The following is a 26,278-nucleotide window of genomic DNA, read 5'->3' on the forward strand; positions in this document are numbered from 1 at the left end:
TAGAGCCCGAAGAGGTGGAGGAACATTACGTGACCTGACTCCGATCGAGTCTTTCTTCAGGTTATATTGCAGGTTGCCGTCGTTTCTCATTCACCCCCCACGGCTCATGCGCATCACATCTGACCAATAGAATCGCGTGGTCCATCTCTGCTGCTGACCAAACCCCTTGACTCGTACCACTCTTGCCCCCGAGATACATTCCCCCGCGAAGAAAAAAAAAGAAACTTTGAGACCGGTCCTCCCCTACCCCCTGGCAACCCCGCCATCCGGCGTACCCACGTCGAGTGTGTATTTTCTAGAGGAAACCTCATCAACTCCATCGAAACTCCATTTCTAAGAACGAAATTGGAAAAGACGGAGAAATACGTTCGATCCGACGCGCGAACGATATATGGATAAACCCGAAAAAATATCAACAGATATAAGTTTCTCAATAATGATATCAATGTAAAGATGAAATACTTCTGTTTTTTTACTTTTTAAAATTACTATTATATGTATGTGATTGTGTGTATGTGTGTGTGTGAATACATACATATATCATTTTTCCAAAACAATCAAAGTAATTTTAAAAAATCAAATATTGCAATAATATGTAATATCAAATGGAACCTATTATAAATAGATACATATTAAACGTATAAAAATCAGAATGATCACCAATACAAAAATAAATTCAAGGTCAAGAAGAAATGCATAGAGCAGGAATAGGTTTAACGAAGCGACACGTAATCGCGGTTAAAAGCGAAGAAACGAAGAATGTGTTTTCGCGAGAAAACTAGCTTTAACGACTCGACAATTCGCTCTTATCCGCCAATCTGGCGTTAACCATAGCGCAAGCTTTCTCGCGAAACCGTCTGGTCGGGCGCGTCGAGCATGACTGGAGTGCGACGTGAATAACTTAGTAGCTCAATTCTGCTCATCCAACGCCGGCGAGACCCGGTTCGGCCTTCAACCGAGCGCAGTAGCTACATCCATTCTTCGCCACTCCGCAGTAATATAATATTATCCGAGCATTGTACCCGACTAATTAGTTGTACTAACGCCGTGCGACCTGATTACACATTCGGCTCGGCTACCCCGGACTTACAGAGTTGCGAAACGTATAAAGCTTCAGAATTCCTTACATCTCTCAAGAGTTGGCACAAATAATTCTTACATTTCTCACCCTTACAAAAATATTCTTAAAATCTTTTATATAAAACATATTTTATACATATATATATTATTCTTTATAAATTTTTGTTTGATTTTTTTAATAACAACACACAAGGCTTGGCAAAATTTTTCTTTAAATTTTATAGGATTTAATTATTTAAAAAAATAGGACAAAAAATCGAGAAGACAAATGTCTTAAATAATTTTGTTACATTAGATTATATATCTAATATAATTTATATTTGCATATATGTATGTATATATACATATATATGTGTGTATATATATATATATATATATATATATATATATATATATGTATATATATATTAAATAGATATTAATGTTTTTAAAAAATTGTTATAAAGCAAATCAAATACTGATAAGATTTCCATAAACAACTAAATACCACTGATAAACTCTTTAGTCTAATTTGTATTTTACTAAATAAAAAAACATGTCTAAAAGATAAAAACAAAACGACTTTTTAAAATAGATTTTATGTAAAATAAATCTCTCTGTAGAAAAAAACATAAGAATTATTCATAAATAAATAAATAAATCAATCCCAAAATACAACTCTGCTGACAGTGAGTTGTGCTTTAGCCAACGTATATTGTCTACTCATGTTACAAAAGAAGAGACTAAAAAAGAATACAAATTTTGAAAAAGAACATCGAGCGATTAGATTTTAGCACAAAATAAAAAATCAATCAATAGCGCCGACTATACGAGCTCTGGTTCCATTTCCATCGACAAATATTTGGTCAAAACTAACGTCACGCCACACTAGCTCGAATCGATACAATGTTTCGCTGCTATTTCGAAAAACTTGGAAAGAATTGAATTGCCATGCGACAATAACGGCACAGTGAATTTTACTAACTCTTTTTTTGTTCTATCGTATATCGTAAACTGGTAATAGAGCAGATAACAATTTCGTATAGTCAGATTCAAACAAGTTCCAAATTTTCTGAACGTTTGATAATTGCCGACAGTCATTCAATCGATTGATTAAAAGCGTTCGAAGTTATTTAAACTCATATTTATATAAATCTCGTTTAAAAATTATTAAAATAAATTATATTTAATTAATTAGACAAAATATATTCAGAATAAAATTTTATATCTTTCTAAAATACAAACGGATCAACAGTTATATTTATATTAGATATCAATTAGACATCAAGAGTATATTGAATTAATTATAAGAAATAAAACGATTATTCTCATGAAATTACATTAAAGTACTAGACAACTATTGTGGAATAATTTCGCAATAGTACATACACAATGAAACAGTTATTATGTTTATTGTTTTTGTTTTAAGCGATAAAAAAATAGCCAAATTATTAATAAAGATAGATAGAACAAAAATTAAAATATAAATCGATTGATATAAGAATAAATTTAATTAACAATTAATTAGTGATTCGATATTCGCATGTCTCGAAGTACTGTTGTCTTTTTTCCAATATGCAAATTGGTTGTCTAGTGTAAATAAAAATTGCCATTCGTCCTTTCAGTTTTGTGCTAAAAAGTATAAGTACGGGACCAATCTCTGAGATTCCTGACAGTAAAAAAAATAGTTTGCTCCGATTCGAGGTGCGGAAGTGCTCTGTTCAGCCAAAAGAAGCAACGTATACATGCAAGAGATTAAAAATTGTTAATTCATAAGTTAATTCGTAAATATACAGGGATTTTAATAAAAATTTTATTTTATGAAATTTTAATTTATGAAATAACAGTATTCTAATTATTATAATTTTATTCTTGATCTCCATTCCCTCTAATTTCAATTTTACTCTTGTCCCTTTTTTCTTGATTTTTACTAATTATCTAAACAATTATCTTAAAAATTGAGTTTATTATAATCTATTTACGTAACAATATGTGATAAAAAAAAAATATATAAACATCATAAGGATACAATAAATAAATGAAATTATTTATATCCTTGTGAGTCTATTGCGTTTTCTGAAAATCTTACTTGAGTGACACGTTGTATATAAAATGTTCGATTGATTAATGATTATAATTGATGCCAATTTCAAGGTTAAATATTTATACTAATTTATTCTAACCCATTTATTATAAGGTAAGAGAGATACATCTCTGCGAGATGTATTTACTCATCCTATAGTTGCTCCGCCGTTTCCCAATGCCTCCCAAGCCTCCTCCCTCCTGCCGCTTCTCTCAGATTTGTTCGTTGCGCTCACAACACAATACTCACGACAACACGGTTAATTATATGACGGTTAATTATAACGCGTACTAATCATCAGAATAAGATAACCGTATGTCATTTTGCACGACACTCTCAATTGCATGCAACACGCATTGCATGATGAAAGAATGCAAAAAAAAATTCAAATTTGTATGGGATCCGCGAATTTTACAAATTAATATAACAATCTGACAATGAGAACGATAAGTAAATTACTTTTAAATCAGCAAAAATTTTAAGAGGTGATGTAAGATCCATTCAAATCTAAGCATTATTATATAGAAATGATCTACGCGCGTATAATTATTGCAATAAAATTACAATTTATATTTTGGATTTTTTTGGTTTTGATTCCCATGTAAAAAAAAATTGTAACAGCAAAATATTCGTTTTTTATTAATAGTTAATAAGATTATAACAATTGTAGTCATTATCGTGGAAGTTAATTAATCGCGGATGCTGATAGGTTCGTAGGAAATAATCAAGTTCGGAGATTCTAGTACTTGACGCGATTGCGTCTTGATGGGTAATGCAGCGACACACAAAAGCGGTTCACGCCACTATCTGCCGGCTCGAGTCTCGTTGCGCAAATGATAACGCGATCTAAACACACCACGCTATACACCGAAAAATCAAATACTAAGATCAGCTAATACCACCAAGTCATGAAATATTTAACTGTACTGTTAATTGCCAAGTAAAAAAATTTTTTTTAATAATTTTGTTAGAATAGTTAGAAGAATTTTTTAAACATAGTGTATACAAATAGATTTGTAAAAAATATTTAAATTTGAAATTATAACCAAGTATAAATATTACAATATAATTGTAGTATTAGATATTAAAAATTCGTTAAAAGTCAATTCACAATATTATTCCGAGATTTTTATAACCCGCAAAACATATCTAGCAATTTTATAATCAGGACGGATTATAAAACTGTTTATACAGTTACACAGTCACAGTTAAAACTTTGTACTAGGCGTTGATTTCATATTACAACCCCTATGCAATCGGGATGGTAACAAGTAATAGCCGAGACGAGAGTCAAAGGGAGGGGTTATGCTCACACCCGACGTCCTCTCTCTGTTCCATTCGCGCTCTTTTTCACCCTTTGTCTCTCTCTTTCTCTCCCTCATTCGCTCTCTATGGAGCAATTTATCTACATTATACCCTCAGTTGGTTTCACTGTATGTTTTGACAGGAACAGCATTATTAAATGCCCTGGCTATCTGATCCTCGACACCCCTAATATACATAATACGCCTTTTCCTTACGCGTGGCCGGTTATCCCCCGGTGACTATGCACCCCTAGAGCGCTCAAATGGTCAATCGAACATGACGATTCATCGCAAAAAGATTTAAAAAATTACTTATATTTCTCCCGCGGAGGGGGAATTTTTGTCGCAAAGAGTATAAGAAATTTATTTCGCGCAAACTGTTCATCAGATCTTCCCGAGAAGACCGAAAATTTTGGCTCAGTTTTTACACGGAAATTTGTAGTTGAACGATATGCGTATCTAGAATATAAAACACGGTGAACATGAGAGAGTTGATTACACTTCACAATCGTTATTCACAACTAAATGTCTCCAATGGTGTAACGGTGCGGAAAAACGAGCAGTCCGCGACGCAAACGCGAGAGATATCCGTTTATCCTTTGTAACGGCCGTCTTGTCATAATATATCCTTAATACAACTTAATGATCTATTGTTGAAATGCAGCGGGGATGTGCTATAATTCTCGACACGTTTCCTGTCACGTGGATCGGCCATTTGATGCGTCCTACTGCCATTCAATGGGATTACAAGCGTGCACATACATCGCTAATTTTTCTCATGCTCACTGTCACCCTGTTATCTGTGGATGATCCGGCTTCTATCTGAGCCGCAACATGCAGCCGGTATCCCATAAAAAATGTGGGATTCCCACCGAAATAAATATGAGGCGGATAGATAAGCGATGACGCAATCTTAAAATCATCAGTTAAAACCCACTGTCGTGACGTGTCCAACGAATTATATCACAATGCAGTTAAAAGCTATTTAAGTTTATGGATGGTGAAAGATATATTACTTATCCAATTTTCAGAATAAATTTTCTTAAAAACGCAATCTCTCATATAAGAAACGTTTTATTCTATTCGAGTATATTCTAAAAATTTTACTTTTATTTTTGCGACTTACCTTTCGATGTAGATCCATTGTTTTCCCGATTGCGCCACCAATAAAAACCGTACACACTGTAAAAAAAAATTATTTAATTAAAATTTGTATTATATTTGCGTTCGTACATGATATGTATTGAGCTAAAAGATTTTATAAAACATAAAATAAACTCAATCTATAAGACATGCTTTATATCTTTAATCTCGATTGAAAATAATATCATCCCAAATAAAATTATGTACTTATAGAAATTAATGCTACTTGCAGAAATGATTAAGAAAGTAACGATTAGTGAAGCTAATACCGCTCGCTTTTGCGTGTAATAATAAGAGGTGGGCAATAATTGCGGTACAAGTACGTGCTCGCACCGGATAGAGTTTAATTCTGAGCGATATTATAATTAAGTGGTTCCCAACGTAATGGTTGGCGTCACGTCAAGCAGTAACACCGAGGTTGGCGCTCATCATACTGCTTAGTTCAAACAATCAGCGACCCGATGGTGGCCGTCACGCGAACCCATCTTTTGCCTCAACTCTGGCGTCCTAATATTCGAGAAGTCTTATATTAAAGCTGTAGATACGAATGCGAGAATAAATATCCGTATTTTAAATTTGCCAAGAAATGCGAAATAAATTTATAAATTTTTAAAATATATAAGATATCACTTGTGCATATAAAAAATATCTTATTTGTTAAACTGTGGAATTATATATAAGTTGTATATAAGTTATTGAAATAACTGAATAATTTTTATTTTTCTTATTTTATTTGATCTGCAAAATTAGATGTAAATTATTGAAATAATTGAATAATTATTATTTAACAATCTTTAAGAGCATAATTAATCAGATTAAATGTGTAATTCTTTCATACGTTCTGCACAAATTTTAATATTTGTTTGCATAAAAGTAAAATGTATGAGAGATGTATATAACGCAAATATAAATAAAACAGCAACAATTCTCTGAAGTCGCAGTCAATGTATGTACGTATTCAATCAATCAGCATTCACGATGACGAGGAACACGTCTTCCGCCATGCGAATTAGCGTACGTCAATCTGGATCAGACTTAACACGCCGTTGAGTCGAGTACTCCACCGATCGCCGAACCGCAACCGGAAATTGGCCGCTTGGTTATCAAAGTTTGCGGTTTGCGTGTCTGCCGAGCTGAGCGGTAAATAGGCGAAAAGGGAGGAAGGTATGGGCGGATGGGGTGGGATATCCCCATTAATAAGCGAGCAAGAGATAGCTGACTCGTTGAATTAGGGTGCTGAAGGTAAATATTCATTTCACGATTGAACTGACGCCAGCAAGCAGGTAACGTATCTTTTTTCTGGTAAAAATAAGCATTCTTCGTATCTATGTTATTATAAAATGCATTTATTATTAGAATATAAATATAATCTTCCCTCCATTTACATTATAAAAAAATAAATAAATATTGTACGCGTAAATAAGTATCGCATGCCAAAACTATTTTAATGTGTAAATTTCTATTTACACACTAATATTAGTATACAATTTTTATTATAAAGAATTTATGTTACAAATTTATTTGAAATACATTTGTGTGTGTGAGGAGAATGCATTTAAAAAAAGTTTTATTTGAAGGAAGAATTATCTATTTTCTATTTTCAAAAGATCGATTTCCTAATAAAAACAGATATGTGATTTACGAAATACAAAATTGTTCCGCGCGTAATATATTAAACTGTCGCTACAGCGATACGTTATATTCCGACAAACAAATAAACGTATTTCCAATTTGCATTTGCACTCGAGCCGCGCGCGCGATTGTTCGTCCACGATGGCGCGTACTCGGAATCAACGCGCCGACCGCGATGCGGATGTCGTCGCGAGTTGAATAATAAATTGCGCCGTTAATTGAAACAATTAATTAATAATTCATGATAGGCAAGGAGAATTTGCCAGGCGGATAGTGAGCGAGCGAGCGGATCGGGACGGAAAGGGGTGCCTGGTCGGGAGGGGGTGCAGCGAGGCGGTCGTCGCGCGGAAGCTTGTAATTTGCGTCACGGGTAATGCGCAAAAGCGAGACAGTGAGGAAAGTTGCGGGCGCGTGGGACGCAGACGGATGTATATACGTCTACCATCCTGAATATAATTTACTTGAACAAACTAAAATCCCCATCGAGAGCGCGCCACTTCGTCGCGCCTTCTGCTACCGTAGCTCGGCATCCTTTTCGAGGATCTGTCGCGTCTCGTCGCCTCAGTAACCCTCGACGTTCCCCGTGCTCCGACCTACGAAAACCGCCCCCCCCTTCTCCCCGATCGGTCCCGCTCAACCCCATCGTTCCGCGATTCGCCCGATTCACTCCTTTACGAATACTTTATAAACCAGAAGACGCGGCCCGGTGCCGCTCAAACTTTATTCTCTATTTATATTTAGTTGCGACAGAAAAAACGCGGCCTTCTCTCTGCAAAAGTTTCTTGCCTTTTAAATCAGTCTCCTACTAAACGGATTATGGCTCTGAAATAAAAGATATGGAATGCTGCGATTTTGCACAGCGTTGCGTTGCATACAGTTATACACAGATCGTATCTTATAAATATAACCTTGCAAAAATAATTTTAATTATTAATTTTGTGAAAAACTTGGAATCAATTTTTAGCAAATTTAATAAGTGTTGCATTGTTTTCAACATTAATTGTACTGATAAATCTGAGATTATGAATCTCAGATTTAATGTTTGATCATTTTTTTGTAAAACAAATTAAATAAAATAATTTTATTATTTATTATCCCCTCTAAATATATTTATTAGAAAATTTTGTAATCTTTAATGCAATATTCATTACTATAAAAAGATGCTTTGACTAAAATAATTGCTATCTTTTAGTATACACCGTCATGTCTGTCTTCGGAAAAATACCCAGCGATCTTCGAGCTCTTTATGTATTCAATATATGTAATAATATTCGATAAAAGCCAATGTTAAAATTTGTGCAAAACGGTAAAAATTCTATTCTTCGACTAATGGAAAACACGTGTCGATCAGCGAAAGATTCTAATCAGATCGACTTAGAGCCAGCTCAATCGACTTCTTCGGTGAGATGCGGTTCAATCCCTGTGTGCGGACGATAAAAATCCAAAAGGATAGAAAGCTGCAGGTTCATTTCATAGGGAAGAGCAGGAGACGCGCGGGGCGTGGAAAGGGGAAATGGGTACAATCAGTAGGAACGACGAGGGGGCGGCGGGTGGCGGGCTGAGCGGGAGAGGGATGAACCGTCGTTCATAAATCTCGATAGATTACTAAATCCCGGGTTTGATGAAACTCTGGGATGGAAGCGTACATACACGTATGTCACCGTGCGACGGTTACGTGTACACGCACGCGCGTAAGTTGGTGTTGGTATCGCGCTAGCTCATCGGGAGCCGGGCGCTGATAACATTATCATAAAACGGCAATATCGCGCGGATATTGACTCAACAGAGAAGCGCGCGCCGCTACGCTGTCAGCTGCTTACTGTCGAACCGAGCTTAAGAAGTAATCTAAAACGTGGCTCCATCGGCTTACAACTTTTTCATATGCAAATAATCGAACAAAACGGATTGAAATCTCGAGATTATGCAGTTATGCATGTTTATTACTGCAAAACAAAATCTTCTGTTATAAAGCGTTTACAATTACAATTACGTAATTGTAATTATGATAAATTATTGTCAATAATAAGTGCATAATATTTTATCTGTGTGAAATTTAGAGCTACATTTCAAAACGTTGCTTTCGAGGAAAATTTTACTAAAAGCTAAGTTTACGTTACTATATAAATTTCAATAAAATTTTTTTCGAAATCAATGTTTTGGAATGAAGCCTAGAAGTATGTAGATAATATACATACTCGTATGTTGCATGTATAATGTATATTTTTAGAATAGAAAATTAATTTTTTTCCATTGGAAAAGTTTCAAGTATGAAACTTTATTTGAATACGAGCCTCAAAAAACTGTCTAGGTTTAAACTGTCTAGGTTTAAATTTCAAGTATGACTATTACTTGTTGTGATTTTTAGTATTCTACAATCATACACACACACACACACACACACATCAAATAAAAAAATCAAAAGTCCTGTTTAATATTAAAATTGGGGAATTTAAAAATGTCTGTATATAAATTAGATATCAGAATATCTTGCCAAATCCTTTTAGGCCTTAATTAAAAAATCCTACTACCTAATATTAAGATATCACAAAGTGCAGTTTGATAAAAGGGTGAATGCAGTCGAAGTCGGTATAAGAATATTCAGAGATGCGCATCCTTTCTCTCTTCTTCTTCTTCGTCTTCTTCTTCTCTCTCTCTCTCTCTCTCTCTCTCTCTCTATCTCTATCTATCTATCTATCTATCTATCTATCTCCCTCTCTCATTCCCTCTGGCAGTCGCCTCGCCAATAATGTCTAATATAGCAGAAGGCCTAGATGATGAGACTTCGTCCCGCCTCAGTTCAGTTCAGTTCAGGTATTAGATTATGAATATTCATGGCGGTGTGTCTGCGCGGTGCTTCATTACACCTTCCCTCCGCGCCCCTGTCGCCTGCTCAGTATCCGCCTCGGTTCTCCGTCTCGTCCTCTTCTTCTTCTCCGCCCTCGCCTCCTGATCCGGTAGCAGGCGCGTCAATCAATATGCAACACCACACCGCGCTTTGCTTATCTTCCGCAGTTCCCTAACCCGCGCGAATATATTCGCCGGCCGATCCGCGCGAATATCTTTTCCGATTCATGCCGCGTCTCGCGCGACGACGATTCGCGGACGGATCGATATCAACGATGAGACCGATCAGAACTGATTAGAACTGTCTCTTTCAGTCTCGATATTAGCGCTGCGCACTGATAAGCGAGATCGACTGGTTGGTTAAATACGGTGACAAGTCCATTAGCGTGGACGGTGATGGAGTAAATCCGATGCACGACAGACAAGCGCATCTCTGAAATATGCAACTCTGAGATCCACTAATTTTGTAAAAGTTTAATGGAATCGATCAAGAACAGCGTGTTTAATAGCTAAATTTTTTTTTAAATTTTAATACGTTAGCTTAAAATGGAAATTTTTAACGCAATTAAAAAGGATGAGAGAATACGCGAGACATGACGATTTATACTAGATTCAACATTGATTTTCAATAATAAAACGCTTGTGACATCAAGTGCTTTAAATAAAATGTCGAAATAGTTATTGCAAATACATGATTCAATGACAATTGGATGATTAAATATCATTAATTATTTGATCTATCGATTAAGTAATTTGAATATTCGTAATACTATTACATATAATAAATAAGATCCACCAAATTAGTAACTAGTGTTAAGTAGTGTTAAGTAACTAGTATTTGACATGCATCGCTAATAGAAGTATACTAAACTATTCATATTTCGCGATTCAACGAATGATTTTTTTATTACCCTCTAAATGTGTTATGTCAAAAATAAACATTATCTGCTCATGTAAAAAGTAAAATCGATGAAAAAACAGAGTTTAACTCGTGAAACAAATACAACATCGGTCTGACATAACTTTGTACAGGCACTCGCATCGAAATTATGTGTTAAAAAGCTACTAAAAGCTTAATAAAAGCTCTTTAAATAATACAAGTCTATCGCGAATTATAGAAACGCGCGAAACGAGCTTAAAGGAGTTAAAGTTGCGATTAGCGGCGACTCGTATCAGTAGCCGTGATTGCTGGCGCGCGCTCGCTTAGTCGCCAGACGGCAGGCGCGTCCTATTAGTCACTTGGCCGGCGATCGGGCACAATTTGACGCCCCACCGTCGATGGAATTAATAAAGCGCGGCCGGGCAATCTGCTCGTACACCACCAGACCGGACGACGACGCGGGGATACCAGCGGCACGTTGGCGGCGCGGCGGCAATATAGAAAAGTGGGGGAGCGCCGGGGAGACCCCGGAATCAACGTGGTGGAGAATCCCCCGTGGCGACAACGACTACCGACTACTACGGACTCGGTCGGAACCTGCATGATTTGATTAGCCTCAGATTGACCCCACGAGCCATCCCCACGAACACTCTCGCTTTCCATGCGCGCCATGCGGGGGCTCTAATCACTCACGAGACGATCCTTTTTACTCGGTCCATCCCACCCCCTCCTTCCCCGCACGCTCCTTTATGCTGCGCAACCGACACCCGCCGCGCGCAGCAGCGCGGATAGCGCCGGCGACGCCGGCACCCTTGCCCTCTCCCTTCCGCGGCACCCTAGGCCCTCCGCACCATTAGTCTTACGCCGGGCACTTTATGTCGGGAAATTTGCAATCTTTCCATTTAATATATCGACGGTGCGCAGTGGCTGGAGGCATACGATTTGAATACATTAGCTCGACAGGAAGGCGCTTCTCGCTTCTGTCTCCTCGGCACGAATACCATGGTCGATATACGTCAGGACAGCAGAATGCGAAGCCACGTCACGTAAAGAAGTTCGCCAAGTTACGACCTGCGATTTTTTTCGGAAATAAACGGTGTTTATTTGAAACTCGGGGGATTACTTTCAAGTCAATTAATAATAATTTATATACTCTAAACTTTGTCACGATACCCATCGAGAAATACATAATTTCTTAAATATTGTATTTTTATGGTTTTCACGAATGTTATGTTTTTAAATTTAGAGTTTAATTACAAATAATGAAATCTTATATTGTAATAATTTTTAGTCTCCTCGGTCTGTTTTTTTTTTATATACATTTTTTATGTAACTTTCGTATTTATTTAAAATATCTTATTACAGTAGTAGATGTAGTGGACATGAAGTAGCAATCTTTGTTAATAACGGAAGTAGAGATACGACCAAAATGAATGAAAGAAAGAGTACTGAATTAATCTGAGACAACGCGTATAAATGTAGTTGGGCTAGAAGGGGATATCATATTAGTCAGGGTGCTACCCTCTCTCAAATTATGTGCACCAGCCACACCCCGAAAATGAACACTGTCGCAGCTCATATTGACATCTGGCTCGATTTCTTCGGATATAATCTCTCTGGTTAATTATCCTTATATGAAAAAAAAAATTGGAAAATTGTAATCAATATAAATTGAAAATTAATGGCAATTATCGTTATATTGTTGATACAAGCATTCGTATCGAAACGGCGCAACTCAATAGTTAATGGTGACTCGAGCAAGATTAGGTGTGCTGCTACCTATAATTCGATTAGACCTTAACCTTAGGTAAAGGTTCGAGCAAGAAAAGGTGGCGGAAGCGCGGAGGGTGCAGAAAGAAGCTCCATGAACCTTCATTATGTTACTCATTATGTTCATTATCTTGCTCACTTGGTTGCCCCGCATTAATATTGAGCGTAACGATTTTTTCTGCCAAATTAAGAAAACGAAACAAAAGGATGACAAAAGATGACTAGAAGAAAATCAAATACAATGATGTTATAAATTCCAATTTTTATGCTTCATTTCATTGATAATTTCGTCCTAATTGAAAGACGGATTATAAATACATTTTTTATGTAATATAATGTGGTTTAATTTAGTTACATTATACAAGTAAAATTTATATTGCAGCAATGTGTGTTAGATTGAATTTGTATGATAATGACTTGACGAAAGTATAGATATAAAAATGGAAAAGTAAAAATAATATTAATGTAGATAAAATTTAAAAAAAATTATAAAAAAATTAAAATAATATATTTAAAAAATGGGTTTCGATATTTTATAGTAATATCTATATATTTTATAATAATATCTATATTTTCAAGCTAATAGTTACATTGATTATAACATTTAACAATTATTAAAATAATATTTTTTGATCAAATAAATATTTCTGACATTAATATTGTTTGCTTAGAAAAGGCAACGAAATGAACAAAATCATTAGCAAATAATACAATGCTTTCGTTAACGACAACAGAATTTCATGGACGATAATGATCCAAAGCAGTCCGTAAGAAATGAAGAGGGTTTTGATGAAAAATGGCGATGTTTGCACGAAGGGAAACACTGGTTCGTTTGCAACATATACCATCTCAAACACGGGAGAAAAAGACTGAAGGAACGTAAGCAATAGACGAATCATTCATTCCAAGGACAAGATGGCTATCGTGGACAAGATATAAAAAAAAGACAACGTCGCTGAAGGCGCAAGATTTGTTGCCATAAAGAAAATTGCTTGGCGCTAATGAAGAAACATTACCTCGGCAATATTGCGTCCTTATTCACTACACTGTCTTGCATTTATGGATGAGGAGATAAAAAGGATCGATCGATCCGAACAAATGGGTTAACGCGTACTGACTTTAACATTAACATATTAAAAACTTTATAGAATATTTATTATATTACGTAAGTAAGAATGATTTATTATATTACGTAAGTATTATTTATTATATTACGTAAGTAAGAATTTATTATATTACGTAAGTAAGAATGATATTGCTTATAAATTCGATTTTATTAAATATATATTACAACATATATGTATATTATATATATATATATATATATGTATATGTATTGTATGTGTATATATAATATATTGTATTATACCATATTATATATTCCACGATATTAATAAAGCTTGATAAGAGTAGTACAGTCATATCTATATTACAAGTAATATTTGATGAAACTCTACGAGAGAACATCATAAACACTTTACGTCTTTTTATTTGTAACTGCCTCTTTATCAACTGTCTATTCGTAATTCAATTGTCAATCAAAAACTCCGAAATCGAGAAATCTGAAATATTCCGCATAATATCGTGCCGTGATACTATGGTATGATATTGCGACGGTCAGCGGTCCATCCTTCTCTCTCGCATTCATTAAAACCTTCCTGACATCTGTCGCGTTTTCATCCGTTAGATCGATCGGCGTTTCTCCTCCTATGGTCAGCCTGACAAAGAGATACAGTCAGTAACACGCCGATGATTTGTGAAACTGTCCGGTCAGCAAGTATGCCAGAATGTATATGGCTTCGCGCAAGCGCAACCCCTTTTTCCGGCGACCCCATGTATTGACGCGGTGGTCACTAGCAGAACTAGAGAACCCTCACTGACCAGCACCCCTCTATTCCGTTCGGGCGTCCATGGAGAAGGCTGTATGTCTTACGGAATGCCTATGATGCTTTCTCGCAGCCCCTCCAAATCCTCCTCCGACACCCCTCCCGCGTCCCGCCGCACGCCCGTGCATCCTCAACTTCCAAGCACTCTCCAGCACCCCGATTCCTCGAGTCACCCTCCCTATCTCTGTTTCTCTCTGGACCCGACCCCATCTCCTCTGACGGCCACACGCTCGTGACAAGTGCGAGGCGGCCATCCAATAACCCGCACCGGCCACTGGCCTCCTCGGACTCCCACCTTCGACGCCGCCATAACCAGCCAAGTTATTGAGGACACGGAAGAATTAAGAAACGGAAGGGGATGCATCCGTCTGTCTGTTCCTCGCGCGTCCCTATTCTCTTTTACAATCTTTCGGCAGATGATACGTAAAAATACCAGCATTCGATATAACTTTCTTTTTTTTGTTTTTCTGGAGAGTGATCTTGTTATAAATTTTATAATCATGACATGTTTAATCTCTCAAAGAAGAAATACGAAAAATAAACATTTAATAACATTTAGTAATATTAGAGATGTAATTTAATACTAATATCTATGTTATTTGTTAAAAAAATTTGTCGTTATATATTAGTATTTATTACATATTTGCTTTTTAATAATAATCATGAGATTAAATAATTCATTAAGTCTCTAACAAAATTATTTTAAAACTAAATCTAATCAATATATAACACAATGTTAAACGAAAAACGTGAGATTATTCTTCAATAATTAATCAAATTAACATAGAATAATCTATAGCATCAGAGAAGTAATAATTAATTGAAATAAAAAAGAAATCATGTCATGAAAATAATTAGTTCTGTCGATCTCTTTTTTGCTAACAATCTGTCCACAAAATATATAAATGAGTCTCTTAAATACATACATGCAATTTTATATATTTCAACAAAATTTAAAAAATATTTTTAATTTTTTATCTAAAAGACAGAACAAAGTTTTTAAATAGTAATATAGATAGCATCAGATATAGATGTTGCACAAGATTAATATATCTCTTCGATGTTTGAAAATACATTGATTGTCAAGATCAATTTGCCTACAGCTTTTAAGAGTCAAGCCGCTATTATTAGGCAAAACTCATCATCATTGTAAACAATAATACGTCAGGAACAATCAATCCTTCACAATGTACGCCTCGAAATAACAGGTGCCTGAATGCTGTACAGCGTTTATCCTGCATTCAGACGAATGGATGAACATCGTGTGCGCTGACGGTTATAGTCCGAAACGTTGGAGATGAGGCACATTTATATAGGCACGCACACGCGCAAGCAAGTCCGGTAGTCGGTCCAGTGGCCGTAGCTGCGGCCGGCAGCTGCGGGGGTGGCGATCGGGGCTTTCCCCCCTCGGCCGTAGGAGGGTGGCGAGGCGTTGATCAATACGTGAAGATAGAATCCGATGCTACCCATCCAGCCATTCCGCCTCCCCCTGCCCCCTTCCCTCTTTGTCCCCTTGGTTCCTCTCCACCATACGCCAGCTCGACAACGCTACAACCGCCGCTGCCCGGTCCGGCTAAGGGTATCGCGGCTCAATCGACTGATTTGTCACCCACGCATCATTTTCTTCGAAGGAGGGTGGATTTCTCGAAGCTTGCTGTAGAGAACGTTCGAGCCTCGCGGCATTTTCATTAGTGGTAAAACGTTTAATTTTACTCCAGCATGAATTTGCAGCACGATTTATCATTGGTATGTATGTACAATCGCACAATCGAATGTAATAATTGCAATTTATATATTATTTCATTCGTAATACTCAAACAAATCAACGAAATCCATTTTAGGTTCGTAAATGTTATACATCTGATGAATTTTAATGAAAGCTAGCTCGCATCCAGCTCAATAATGCGAATAGCGATACGAGTAGTGAATCCACTACAATATTTACAATATTTAAAAGGAAGAAAGTAGAACACATTATATAGTGGATTTATCATGTGGATAATTTAAAATGTGTCGAAACTTTTTGTTTGTTAAAACGTTTTTCAGCGAGAATAAGTCAACTTGCCTTACGATTCGATTTGTCTTTAATCGCTACATTTTTATCGGCAACAAAGCCGCCTGCTCAGAATACGAAAAACAAAATTACTAATGCGATATTAGCATAGAGAAAATAACAGGTAATTTAACACGGAGGGATTAGTGCGATAGGAGGGTCTAGAATTTTGCAGGCAGGCAGAGGGAAAATGCCAGTCCGGTAACGGGGCTCACTCTGAAAGGAAAGTTAAATCCCTTTACAGTTTATACGACGAACGCTGGTGTTCCCAACTTAGCTGGTTTAGGGTCATAAACCTTGCCCGAGCATGCAGAGGAAAACGCATTTATAACTAACGTAACTCGTATCCCGCTTAGCTAAATAATTAAAAGATACGAGAGAAAAGGGGGTTTCACCTCCGCCGCTGTGAACATTACTACCATTACCCGCCGAGCCTCAATTCCCTTCAGCTGTCAACTATATTATATACTTCATTACATCGTTATCATTGTTTCCGCTTCATATCGGGGAAAAAAACTCTTACAGTGTGTTTCACTTTTAAAATACATAGTTTTATTTAAAAACGTAGCGAGAAAATAAAATTCTTTATGTTTATATATCTGAATGATAGAAAGAAAACGTAATTCATTTCTAAAGCAACGTTATATTAATATGGTATACATTTTTAAGAATTTTAAAGAAAAAAACAGGAGAATTTTTAATCTCCCAATAACCCTTTCGTATTAACTGTATTAATTAATTTATATATTACTGCCCCTCGTTGCCTCCTAACCAGATCACGTTGCTATTATTCGACTAAAGAATCGTGCCGAAAGAAGAAAGTGCGAGAGTCTATGTCACGCTAGTTAGATAAACGTGTGTACAGGAATGATAAGAGCGAGCGGTCATTGGACCGTTGACGAGAATCGGTTTAGCGTGCCGCAGTGTAAGAGGCAGGGACCAACGTTAGCTTTATGTTAATCTCGGCTAGCGGCGCTGCGGCTGACAACGATGCTGTCGCTGTTAATATCGCCCGGTGACGTAGTAGTAACTAGTTGCCGGTATACCTGCCGGCCAAACTGCATTGCGCCGACACAGTCTGGGAGCGTACGTGTGGAGTATGCAGCCCGCCGCTACGTACTCTCCTATGGTGTACGCTCCGGGGGTGGTATCGCACGATATGGTGTGGCTGTACCACCGAGAGGGTGGCGACAGGGGTGGCAATCAATATGGGCCTCAACGCAAACACGGCGCCGCTGTTGTACTAACATCAAATAGGCGGATAGCGACCGGTCGCTCGCCTCGTGTGCATTGTCTACTCTACTGCTCTGTATAAACCGACCGCTTTTCGATATTTTTCGCCCGGCTGATCGAGTCGGGTTAACCGTCGCCGATCGTGCCAATCTCGATATACTTGCAACCTTTACGTCTTCACACAAAGATATTATTATTAAAAAATTAATTAGTTTATACGAATGTAATGGGATAATAAATATAATATTTTCTTTTTCTTAATTAGAAAATTACTATTTGATATTGAAGATATGAAAAGTACGATTCTAAAAGAAATTTTGCATGTGCAGTATTATAAAGTATAATTTACTATTATACAGTCGTATATTATTATATGCACATAATAAAAAATAATTTACAAAATTGAAATTGATGGCAATATTTTTCATTTGCGACTTGTAAATAAATATATATGCATGGAAACAATCTGCCGTAGGTACGCTTTTGGAAGGAAGTACAAGCAGCGTGCAGTGAAATTGTGGGGAGCATCGCACAATAAATTCGAGGATTGCCGAGAGAACAAGAGGAGGCTACAAAATTCCGCAGTCGGAATTTTCTTCAACGAAGTAGAATCACGCGGGCCGCGAGTCGCCGCCGCTGCGCCGCGTTACGCTGCCCTCTTCCCCCTCGACAAGGCGGAGCAAAAATTCGATGGCGGGAACAATAGCGAGAAATAAATTATGCAAGATTACAAAGAAGGCAGCATGGGTCGGAGGGAGGACACTTTATATTATCCGGAGACAGCGGTAGCATAATTGCCACCCGTGGCCGGGCCACCGCCACCCCTCAAACTCCTTCTTCCCCGACCGTCTTCTTCCACCTTCCCGCCACCCTCCCGCCCCGTGTTCCTCGATAACGCCTCCGGAAAATAGAAGAAGGCGAAGAAGTCCCTCGTTATGAGATGCGAGCTGGTTTCTTGCCCAGCTGTTTTCCACCCCGCACCACCATTCTTTAGTAAGATTTCCCCAACGTAAACATCCCGGCTCTGGTTCCAGCACACCACTCCACTCACTTCGCTCCATTCCACTCGATTCGGCCTACCATCCGCACTCCTTCAATCCCACGGAATGAGTTTCGCTTTGCGTGTCCATCAAAGAGTACTCGTAAAATTTCATTTAATGCATTTGTGTTAGCGATAATCAATAATTAAGATTTTAATTTTTGCTCAAACGAAACGTTTTTAAATCAATAATAGTTTTTCAATATTACAGATGTGTATAAAATATTTAATTTTCAAATAAAATTGAAATTATTACATTTATAAAACACGTTTTGACTTAATGTTAATCGGAGAATCAAATTTAACAAATTTCATGAATAAATAAATTTGATAATCTCGTAAAAATCCGTAATAAATTACGATTATTTCGTTCACGAGACTCTCTAATTTAAATTCATGTCTCTTTTGCCCTTCTAGTCAATTTAAATGTTGAAGTCCTTTTTCAGAATATTGAGAACGAGTCTTCTGATTGAAGTTCTAGTTCTGTTCATCTGTTGCCACTCTTGCTTTAACTGGCATAATAAGAATTTTTCATCTTGTATCTTGTAGTAATCATAAATAAACTTGTTATTTATATAATACATGCAACTCCCTTTTGGAAATATATTACAATTAATTATTCTCAATGGAATTATATTCAATAGTAATATTTTATAATATTATGAGAATCTCCTAACGCAAAGAAGAAACAAAACTATGTATGTAATATGTAGTAATATTAAAGCCGGTTGTAACGATGAAGATGGTCTTAGAAGGACAAGGTTGAGGGTGATGGAAACGTAAGATGTTAATGAGGCTGGAGGGTTGGCATTCCTAGCGGCCTCCAAGACTTCCAAAGATTTCTCTCTGGTGACGTCAAGATTCTGATCTTCCGAGTCTTCGTTCAATCTCGACATGTTTACTCTGAGTTTAGTTTTTCTCAAGCATGGCGAATTTATAATAATTTGCGAAGAAAGCTGTGTGACATTACACGATTGAAAAAGATCTTCCAATAATATCGTATTCTATAGTGATCGAATTATCTCTTACGTATATTTTACGTAAACAATGCAGATTATGTAATGTAAATTCTTGAAATAAAATATTTAACAAGAACAGTTATGTGATATAAATAACCTTTTTCTTCTAAAAAAAGAACAAGTAAAAACGTTATTAATTTTAATTAAATTTTATCAAAATGATTCCATTATTTTAATATCGTGATTAAATCATAAGAAATGTAAATAATATTTCAAAGTATGTTTAACCACTTTCCCGATTCGAATCGCGTGCCTTCATTTTTTCGCTTCTTTTTTCCAAGCACAGTGCGCGGTGGCTACCCCTCTGTGCTCTTAAATTATTGTTGTCCGGGGTGGAGCATACAGCGAGGGCGTATCATCCAACAGATATGATAACCCCAAGCTATGGATTGGTTCGATTCAACGGGCCAATAACATTTCATGGTTGTCCCATTCATAACCAGATATCATAAAGTACCGCCCACCAAAATAAATTCTTTTACATGTTACGAGACTGCATTTGATATAAGCTAGTATTTTATATTAACAGTTATGATATACTTATTTATTCTCAATGTCGCTATTACTATATGTATATAAAATACACATATACCTAGAAAACCTAGATTAGAATTTTTTGATTAATTTTAGGCTTATTGTTAGTCCGAAATTTTCATTTGTTTATTTGAGTATTAATATAGATACTTATAATATTTTCTTTTTTAACAGAAAACCATAATTTAAATAATTTAAATATACATTCATAATAAAAATAAGAGTTCCATCTAATCCCGCTGAGATTTCGTTATGCAAAAAGAGAAAGAAAAAGACTTGGTCTAATCGTGATCTACGGTGTAGTAGGATTCTCCGTATTATAATTTTCTGAGAGTTCAAGAAGATTGCAAATGTCAGGTACAGCGAAACGCTTAAGACGTTTGAGCAGCAATGAGGGGGTGAATTGCGGTGAAAACGTTAGGTCGAAGCAAAGGGGGTACTCGGGAAAGAAGAGAAGGGGGACGGTGAGGGGGTTAAACCAAGAGATAGAGGGTTGCTGTCACAACCACGCCAGCCGTTACTTCTGCTCTGGTAAATTCTGCGCTCGCTAGAACATCGGATGATGTTCCGCCCGTTCGTCTGCCTGCGATCGGTTTCACCGATGCTCCAACGCACACTTCATCCTCTTTTGTTCTCTTTACGGCATAATCATTGCACGAATGACACTTTTCGTAAGCGATACTCAAACAACAATGCAAAGATACAAAGTATTCGCAATGAAAATTGCAAAACAATTCTATAATTTCCGTTATAAAATAAAAATAGAGGCTGTGTACTGTATATTGTATATAACGTGTATGTATTAGATAACAATTTCGTGAATAATATATAATTAGAAAAATTAATATTTAATATCATGATGAATTATTGAAATATCACAAAAATTAATACAAATATATACGCACATATATATAACAAGAGAAATTCCACATATGCGTAAGCACGACTTATAGGTATGAAATCTTGATTGGGCGCACCGCGAGAGTCTTCCACTAAAAGCAAAAACATTCAGAAAAAGAAAAGCAGGCAGAGCGCGGAAATTGCGGCGCGATCTGTTTCAACCTTGAATATCAGCCCCGCATCGTCGCCCACGAGAGCGTTCAGCCGCATCCCGCGTGGAATATCGCCCGTTTAAAAAGGGAAACGCCGCCAAGCGCACGAGAGCTTTTCCCTCCTCCTATACGGCGCATCAATTTATACGCAGCGTTGAGAAATCAAGCGAAGGAAGCCACCCCAGGCGCGCGCTGCTCCGCGCCGCGCCGCGCCGCCGTGCCGTGCGTTCTCGGTAAGCGGCCCCGTTTATGCGCCGATAGGGATGAAACCGAGGGGTGGAAGCTTTGTTTTATACTTATACGAGTTTGAGCTCGTGATGTATTCCGACAAGGAGCACGCGCGTGTCTCGATCGCGAAAACGAGAGAGACGGAAAATATGGGCACGTCGGCAGGGAATGGCAGGGCGATGGTAGGGAAAGCAAACCGAAAGTGGTAGGGGCGAATAGATATCAAACCGCGATTGCCATTTTTCCTTTCGCGATCCGGCACGCGCGGATTTCACCCCCTTACCGATCCGACAGCAATTTTAATCTGTATCGAGTGTTGAGCATGCTCGAAAGAAAGAGAGAGAGAGAGAGAAAGAGAGAGAGAGGAAGCAAGCGCTAAAAGGAAATTGAGAGGGAAATTGACAAGGACCGTTGCTTTTTCAATGACAGACTCGTATTTTCAATCACACTAATGGCGAATGTTAAACCATGATAATATTTTTACACGTTGCGACGAATATTTTAGATTGATCATCAATGGAGATGAAAGAGAATGCTGTGCCAATAGTAGAATGATCGTGCAGAAACTTTCCCTCTTTCATGCCTCGTTCGCACTTATCGTGGAGATAATTCACTCCCTGTCACCTTGTACAGTGTTCCTCTGGTACAGTTTTCGAAATTATTGTAAAAAGAACTTGTTTGTATACTTCTTGCACTTGCGTGTGTATTATATTATGACATGCATAAATTATTTTAAAAAATAGTATTGCAGTTTGACTTTGAAAGTTTTCTCAATTTCTTATAAATATACTTATAAAAGACTAATGCACAATGACGAACATGTTTGTTCAAAATGCAAAAAGTTAAAACAAATACCTTCGTTCGAAAATACTTCCATCGCGTTGAAATAAAAATAATTTGGTCGGCAACAGTCGAGCGCAGCGTATCGTTCGGCAAATATTTCGATAAATCAGCGCGACCGTGGCGAAAAGCGGTACGGCGTAGTAGCAAGGTATACAACACATATCTTAACGTCGTATAAATCTCCCACTGGAAAATTACACCAATGCGAGATAGACGGAGAGATCGCGAAAGAAAGGATGAGAAGGAAAGTTTGCATCGAAGGTGGGCAAGCAGAAGCGAGAGTAGGGGGAGGATAGAAAGCACGAGACTCCCCTCGATCGGTAAAGGTGAGGTGGCTCCGAGAGTAGAGGGCGAGGCGAGGCTCGAAGATCCCGGGTTGGGGTAAAGAGTATACTTCCCCTCTGCTTTTGCCATCCGCCACCCCCGTTGTTGCCGCCTTCTCGTCTACCAATACTGCCGTCACCATCACCACCAGCACTATCCCAAATCCAGTAGTAGTAGCAATAACAGTGACAGCGACAGTAGCAGCAGCAGCAGCAGCAGCGCCGGCGACAGCGGCGGTGGCGGCAGCGACAACAGAACGCAGTAGCAACAGCAGCGGTAGCGGAGGCGACGGCGGAAGTAGCAGCGGCGGCGTCGGTGGCGGTGGCGGCGGCGGCAACGGTGGTGGCGGTGGCGGCGGCAACGGAGGTGGCGGCAGTAGTAGCAGCAGCAGCAGCAGGAGCAGCAGCTTTCCCCACTTCAGAAGAAAAGCACTTTCATAAATCTGCCAGCAGATATATGTGCGCACAATTTCCGAGATCCGGCCATTAAAGAGCCGCTCCTCGGCTATACCACCCCCTACCTCCGTCCGTTTCTGCCTCTTCTATCGCCCTGAACCAACCGGTCCACCCTCCTCCTCTGCCACCCGTTACCCACCCCCGCTTACCCGCCGAAGCGGCGTGGATATAATGCGGCCGGGAGCCTGAAAGTAATTCTCTCCGTGGTTATATCTTGATCTCATCCCCACTCCGTTACCTCTTCCTCCGCCGCCTCCTCTTTCTCGCACAGCCACCCTCAGAGAGAAACCCTCGAAACCATTGCTATGAAGAATAAACGGCTAAGCAATGCCAGCGAGCCCGCGATCACCCTCCCCTTCCCGCCCACCTCATCTACCATTCCGCTCCTTTCCACCTGAACCTTCCCCGGCTCACCCCGAGTCGAAAACTCAACGCGTTTAGATAACGTACTGAAATGCCTCACGGCACACTCCGCCGCCTACCCCACCTTCTTGCCCCCTTCCCACCTTCGTTTCCACCTCCGTGCGCCACGTGGAATTCACCCTTTTCTCGACGTTCACACAACAGGCGGCGGGGGGGGGGAGGGGGTGGAAGGGAGGGTAAGGGCACGCGGGATGAGTATGCCCCGGATATCCCGCGGCGTGGAGTAACACGCTGTAAACAGTTTACTTCTAAATCGGCGAGTTTGCTATATATTTTCAGATAGGGGCTGACTTATGCCCGCCGACGCCCCTGGTAAGCGTCGACCGTTTTTAAAGATTTATCTTGGCGCAATACGCCGACAGGAGGGGCTGCGCCATTGCATCGAGCCGCAAGCTTTCGCTTTAAAAACGTTCTTCCAAAAAAATCTTAGAACTGGCAGTTTCATTAAGCTTCGCAATTGTTGAGAAAAAAAAATATAAGCAAATATTATTTATGTCCTGCATTCATTCACAGATGATTTTGAGAAGATAATCTGTATTCTTGTTTGCATTATTAATTAATATGTTGGTATTATTTGTGCTACATTTTCTTATTATTTGTTCATTTCAAAAATCAACTATAAATAATAGATTTCTAAACAGAGATTTAATAGTTTTTATACAATAAAGTTAATTGATTATTCTTAATATTATAAAAATTATCATAAAAAAGCATTTAATAAATATACGCAATTTATCAAAATTATTTTATTTTGTCATTATGTTTTTAATATAATTGTGCAATTTCCTCCAGTTAGATTGAATAATTATCATTTATAATATAAAATAATGACAATATCAAAGAATACAAAGTGCAGCTTTGTGCATTTGCCTCCCTAATACCTATAACATATGTCTATTTTTTGATAATATTCTTTATATCTGTTAGAATGGATAGGCATTTAATAACAATGACATGCATGTGAAATCGATAAATAAAGCCTCCTTCATCTACGTTCGTGATGGGACAACGTTCTTCCTGCGAGAGGAAATGGATGAGCGTCTCAACTACGGCATATTATACAGATTAGTTACCTCTCTCGTGTCTGAAAAGGGGATATTATTTATCTCTGTAAATCCCTCCCCTTAAGAAACATCTAACTATACTCAAGAGAAATAATCCCCCTCTCCCCTTCTCTTTTATATACCAATTATTTCCTAATTTATAATTTATAATATTATCTTGGATGTAATTTAATTGAAAATCGTACTACGATTTCAAGAATTGAAAATCCATAAAAAAGACGAAAAAGAAGAGTTGAGAATCTATTTCCGAGAATCTATATATAATACAGATGAATTCGATACATAACAAAATCTATCATAATATACCTACAATAATGAAGTTTCTTCCAATGTTTTATCAAATAGGATATAAGCCAATAGAGATCAATACAGTAATAATAATGCTAAAAAAAAGAGCTAAAGGCATATAGAAAGGAAACATCGATACGGAGTGGCTATTCGGCTTCTGATAACAATAAAATTTGATAAAGAAGGACAAAGTTTGCAATACAGCACTCTCGGCTCTCGTTCTCAGCGCGGCTATGGAGCTTCCGGACGTAGTAAAATAGAAGGAGAAAGCGGGAATGAAAAAGGAGAACGCGCTTCTATAAGCACAGTGAGACACCGTTACCTCTAGTCGCAACTTTCAACACAGAAAAGGAAGTTTAGTCAGACCTAAATTATATTATTTGTCGTTGGATTCATCACAATAGCACAAAATGAATCAATGGCTTACTTATACCAATTAACTTTGAAAACTAATATTTCACAATTTTGTGTGTATTAAATTGCATATAATAAATTTTAGAAATTGAAGATTTATTTGTGCATATATAGGTATATATATACATATAATTTAATGTAGTATATTAATATGTACTATATCAATGTACATATATATTTAATTATTTATTGAAAATTATATGTAAATTACGAATAATTTGTAAAACCTATTTTTTACTAAATTTTTAAAATTAGATTATAATTAAATGTTTACATTTATTAAAATTTATTTATTAATATGTAATAACATTTTTAGAGAATTAATCAAGTGTATTTGAATATTAAAATAAAAGAAAAATAATAATTTATGTAAACATATCTTAATTATACAATAATATACAGCTTTAGTATTTAAAAAATAAGAAAAATAAAATTTTATACAATTTGACATCTGTCGTCGTTGCTCACGATTCGCTTCAACCCTATAAAGAGATGTTCGAAACCAGACAGAACTGACCCAAAGTGCTAAAGACTATCTACGGGTGGGTAAATATGACTCTACCGCATACGACCCTCACCTGTTTCGCTGTCTGATCTCGGAATCTAATTCAGGGGAAAGCGAGGGATGGTAAGGAAACGGAGAAATACGGAAATGACGAAAATGAAAGAGAAAGAGAAAGATAAAGGCAAACATAAAGCGAGAGAAAG

The 26,278-nt window shown here is 37.5% G+C and overlaps 1 long non-coding RNA gene across 1 annotated transcript in view; it reads right to left on the bottom strand.

The window, feature by feature from the left end:
- LOC105459613 overlaps positions 1-26,278 on the bottom strand; it is a 46,758-nt gene that overhangs the window by 11,505 nt on the left and 8,975 nt on the right. Inside the window, exon 2 of the long non-coding RNA XR_975704.1 lies at positions 5,573-5,628. This is a non-coding gene — a long non-coding RNA (uncharacterized LOC105459613). The remainder of the gene's footprint in view (positions 1-5,572; positions 5,629-26,278) is intronic.

The sequence above is a fragment of the Wasmannia auropunctata genome, unplaced genomic scaffold, assembly GCF_000956235.1.
Source record: "Wasmannia auropunctata unplaced genomic scaffold, wasmannia.A_1.0 LD336101.1, whole genome shotgun sequence".
In the NCBI taxonomy this organism is placed as follows: domain Eukaryota; kingdom Metazoa; phylum Arthropoda; class Insecta; order Hymenoptera; family Formicidae; genus Wasmannia; species Wasmannia auropunctata.